General features: G+C 42.1%; 1 long non-coding RNA gene across 1 annotated transcript; it reads right to left on the bottom strand.

The window, feature by feature from the left end:
- Positions 1–255: 255 nt before the first annotated feature.
- On the bottom strand, positions 256–3,328 carry LOC133384294 (uncharacterized). The gene is made up of 3 exons (XR_009762488.1): positions 3,248–3,328; positions 1,087–1,226; positions 256–338 (listed from the first exon to the last, which is right to left on the bottom strand). It is a non-coding gene; the product is annotated as an uncharacterized LOC133384294 (long non-coding RNA).
- Between the last annotated feature and the right edge of the window lie 1,878 nt (positions 3,329–5,206).

Genomic DNA, 5,206 nt, shown 5'->3' with positions numbered 1-5,206 from the left:
AAACCCTGTAGAATGTGTTTTAAAAAGAAAAAGAAAACAAGGTGCCATACTTAGGGCAGAATTAGTTGTAATGCTCAGTGTGGAATTGCTGAGTAAACCAGTGATCCGGAGCTGAGTTTCCCCTATTTCATCCCTGTAACTTCTAAGAAGACTTACCTGGCTATTCCATCAGTGGCAGCAGCCAATGATGTTCCAAACATAGGAAGACAGGACGCTGCTTATATGAAGTCAGAACATTGGTCCATCTAGCTCAATGTTGCCTACACCCGGGGTTCCCAAACTGTGGTCCGTGGACCACTGGTGGTCCTCAAGCTTCGTTCAGGTGGTCCACAGCATGTCTGCGAAAATGCAATTAACAATTTTACAGCATCTAGCACAGTGTGTTGCAATTGCTACAGCAGGCAGGAAAAAATAATGAAGCGGTCTATCAAGACCCTCAGCAATGTTCAAGTGGTCTGTGGGGGAAAAAAAGTTTGGGACCCACTGGTCTACACTACACTGACTGGCATCTGCCCTTCAGGGTTTCAAACGGGATTTTCTAATCCCTACTTGGAGGTGAACCTGGCACTGTCGGCATGCAAAGCAGGTGCTTGACCTCTGATGTGATGTGATGACATCACAACTAAAACTTTTCCTAAAGATTATGGGGTGATATGGGAACACTGATCTTGTTACACCTTTATTAGGCTGAAATGTGTTTGTATGAGAGAGGCTTCTTGTGTTCATCTGAACCGTTCCAACGTCAGATATTTAATGGGGATTCCATCCAAAAATGTGATGCATGCTGTATTTGGCTTTGACCAATTCCATACTGCTCAACTGATAATTGCAAACCTTGGACTGGAGTGCACAGTTAACACTCCCAATATGAGACTGTAGAAGGGAGATCTAATTGTGGGAGAACTGGTCACACTGTACTTGGGTCCCAAATATCTGAGAAGAAGGAAGAAAGGTACTGGATCATTGGTATATTACATCTGTTTTCTCATGTATCAGCTAGCAGCTAGTGTATAGAAGCAAAAAATGTACCTTCTGATGTAAAGTCACCATGTGATCAAGTTTTATCTAAGGACATCTGCTAGTTACCTCTGCAGTTGCATAACAGAGCTCCCCCATATTGTAAATACTGATATCATTTGGGGTTAGTGGATCAGTCTGTTTCTGGACCATGGTCAGTTTCACATGTGTTCATTCATAAGTCTGTTCCATCTTGTTTCTGCATCATTCTGTGATTTTTTAAAAAATAAAATAACACAAAAATCCACATTTTAACATATTTCCCCACAAAATGTGCCTTTTTGTATCCATTTACTTTAAGATATGCATTTTGCACACGTTATCTTAAAATACATATTTTATTATGCATTTAAATCTAAAAAATGCAGTTTTGTACATATTTTGTATGTTTTGTGAGTTAAGCACTTTACTGCAAAATTCAGAGAAGTGCAAAAAACAAAAGATAACTGTATTCCGATCCATGTATTACTCATCTGGGAAGCGTGAATCAGATTGGCTCAGTTGAAAAATGTGAACCAAATGAAATCCTCAATCTTCTCTAGAATGCATTTAGAATTTTCATGTGTTAAACCAGGGGAGGGAAAACCTGTTTGGTCCATGGACAACCCACCAGCCAATCATCTGATGTCATTATGATGTCAGGTGATTGGAAGGTGGACTGTCATATATGGAAACAATAGAGGTCTGTCTATGTCATATTGTGAAAAAAAGTTTGCTCAACATGTATGGGAGATATGTGAGCAGTGTGTTCCCCTGCTCCCCCCCCCTGCATTTCAATGGACCAAATAACCATATATTTTCTACAAGTGGCACTATGTCTCTTAAATCATGCCTGGACTTCTAACAAGCACTGTAGATACTGGGAGGAGGGGAATCTTTCAGTGATGAAGGATACCACCTGGGAGTCTAAGTGAGACTTCAAACTGTCTGAACTAATTAGATTGCTATTATTTAAGATAATCTTATTGGGGATGCTTGGAAATGAGTTCTTGTCTTCATTACAAGGACAAAAGACTTGAGCCCATTGCTGTATCTTTAAGGACATTGCTAATGTATGCACAGAGGGCAAAGGATAATGTACTAAGTAATGCTCAGCAAAACGGGATATGGTTCTGGCTTACAATGAAGGAAATTTAAGGAGGAAGGGAGAAAAGTGATGATCTGAAAAAAAAAGCAATTTGAATGCTCTAACCACAAGAGGCCTGGGGATCATTTCTCCTCTAAATTGGTTTGTGATAATGAAGGTTTGATTATAAAGCTGTTGCAAGGAAGCTCCACAGTGTCCAGCCATACACAACATTTTTGTCATTGTCATTTCATAACTTCAACAAAGGTTTGTCCTCCTGAAGGACTCAAGTGTAGTATTAACACAGAAAGATAGAATTTATTTATTTATTTATTTATTTATTGAATTTATTAGTTGCCCATCTGGCTGGTTGTCCAGCTACTCTGGGCGACGTACAAAATAAAAACATACAAATACATTAAAATATTAAAAATTTCATAATAATAATAAAACCTAACCCAACCCAAAAGCCTGCCTGAACAGCCAGGTCTTCAAGGCCCGGCAGAAGCTCATCATAGAGGGGGCATGGCGGAGATCATTTGGGAGGGAATTCCACAAAGTGGGGGCCACAATTGAAAAAGCCCTCTCCCTAGTCCTCACCAGTCTAGCTGCTTTAACTGGTGGGATAGAGAGAAGGCCTTTTGAGGCTGATCTTGTTGAGCAGCATCGCTGCTGATGCTGGAGGCGCTCCTTCAGATAGACTGGGCCAAAACCTTGTAGGGTTTTAAAGGTCAGAACCAACACCTTGAATTGGGCCCGGAAAACAACCAGTAACCAGTGCAACTCCTTTAGCACTGGAGTGATGTGGTCTTGCTGGCAGCTGCCTTTAATCAGGCAAGCCGCCGCATTCTGTACCAGTTGCAGCTTCCGGACCGTTTTCAAGGGTAACCACACGTAGAGCACATTACAGTAGTCTAGGCGAGAGGAGACCAGGGCATGTGCCACCGATGGGAGCCGATGATTGGGAAGATAGGGGCGCAGCCTCCGTTTCAGATGGAGTTGATACAGCGCCGCCTGGCTCACAGCCGAAACCTGAGCCTCCATGGACAGCTGGGAGTCAAGAATGACCCCCAGACTGCAGACCTGGTCTTTCAGGGGCAATTGTACCCCATTGAGCACCAGGTCAACATCCCCCAACCTTCCCTTGTCTCCCACAAACAGTACCTTGGTTTTGTCAGGGTTCAGCTTCAGCTTATTCCTTGTGGCCACCTCATGGTGTGTGAGGCCATAGGGTGATCTCTCATGCCCTAGTATATATTAGAAGGAATGTATCATTATTTTAAAAAAAGTACGTATAATGTTTCCATTGGAGGAGTCTTAAAGAAACAAAATGGTTTCCAGCATCTTTCTGTCAAAAAAAAAAATTGCCTTCAGATTAGTGATGGGAAATAATTTCAGAAATGGGGGTGGGTGGAAAACAAACTCTCCAATCCTGAAATTTCTGAGCTGTTATGAGCTGAGGCCAGACTCTGGTTTAGCACTAGCCACCTCCCACCCACCCACCCATCCAACAGATAGAAAGGCTTAGATTAGGCTTTACTAGAAGCTATAGAGATTTCTCATTGCACCTCAGGGTTGCTGGGACAAAGAACCAATAGCTGACGGTTCCCTTTTTTTGAAAATATAACATGCAGTAAATACTGGGATGCTTAGCACACAGTATTCACAAGCTATATAAATCCAAACTATCCTGTGAGAACGAAGTCACAGGCAGCTATCTTCAAGCTAAATCTTTTCTTCCCTTATGTGACATGATTACCACCAAGAAATGAAGCTGTGATTCAATTCTGTCTTTCACCTGTTAGCCATCATTCTTCAGTGCTCTTTCCTGGTGGGCAGGCTATGTACAAAGAGTTCCATTGACTCCCAGAGCACCAAGCTTCAGATGCAAGAGTAAGCACTGGATTCGGATGAATCTCAAATTGTGAGATTTGGGCAAAAATGTGCAGAATCTGAGAGATTCAGGGCTTGTCCAAGCCAAAGTGGGATCCCTCTGAAACACCCCAAATCAAATCAAGGGCCTCCACAGTAATTCAGGACAGTCGAGAGATATGGACATTGACAACCGGTGTAGACAGTGTGTCTGCAAAAATTGCAATGTTTCTCCTATATCTTACCATCTAACGAAAATGCCAGGTTGAGGGAGAGAAGAGATGGAGGGCTGTTTTGTGACTGACAGAGCTAGCTTTGAGTCAGAGGGTATGATTTAACCAAGGGTCTCCAAACACAGTGCTTTGGGAGAGGGATGATGATGTAATTATCACCTCGGTCTTGTCTGTTCTATCCTCTGTGCTAGTTTTGCTAGTCATTCTTGCTTGGAAAATGCAGGATGTTCAAGTCCTTCAGCCTTTGTCACATCCCCATACATCCATGCCTGTCAAATCAGCTCTGAATTTTGTGTGTGTGAGTTTTGGTGCCAGTTGAGCAGGACACTACCTGAAGCTGTCCCTCCACTGTCATAACTCCCTTGTCCCTCTGCCTATTCTTCAGAAACATAAAGGTGCCCAGCACAAAACTCCCTGGACCTATTAGTCAGGGATTTGACAGGTTTTATCCACTTGGGAGGGGCTGCCATGCTGCAAATTTAACCCAATTCTGTCAAAAAGAAAACAAAACATTATAGCAATTATTTAATATGTTCCCATAATAATGAATGGGGAAGCATAAAGCTTTGCTTTTCCCAAAGTGAAATCTCGATTTGGACCAGAACAGAACTGAGAAACTTCTGAATAGGTCTGAGCCAAATTGCACTGTTTTCTGAAGCACCAAATCAGGGTCTGAGCTGAATATTGTGGTTGGCACACACCCATGCAGAAGCTCTGTTGAGGGAAGCCAGCTGCAGGTGAGTTAGCTTTACTTGTGCTATCCAGGCAATAGAAAGCTGGTAAAAGAAGTTAGAAAAAGAATGTATACAGCCATTCCAGGTAGAAAGTAAACTCTGGGCATGCCATTTTGTGTTCTGGATTCAACTATCCTGAATTTGAGGAGTCAGTTGCTCTCTCATAGGTATTCTCTGCATTATTTTGTCAAAATGTAATATGCTCAAATCTAAATTAAACTTGCCAAATATTAAAATTGATACTTGACTGTTTAGGGTGGACAATTGTCCAAAGACTACTGCCA

The sequence above is a fragment of the Rhineura floridana genome, chromosome 4, assembly GCF_030035675.1.
Source record: "Rhineura floridana isolate rRhiFlo1 chromosome 4, rRhiFlo1.hap2, whole genome shotgun sequence".
Lineage (NCBI taxonomy): Eukaryota > Metazoa > Chordata > Lepidosauria > Squamata > Rhineuridae > Rhineura > Rhineura floridana.
Note: the sequence above shows the minus strand (reverse complement) of the source record. Positions and strands in the feature narration are given on the sequence as shown.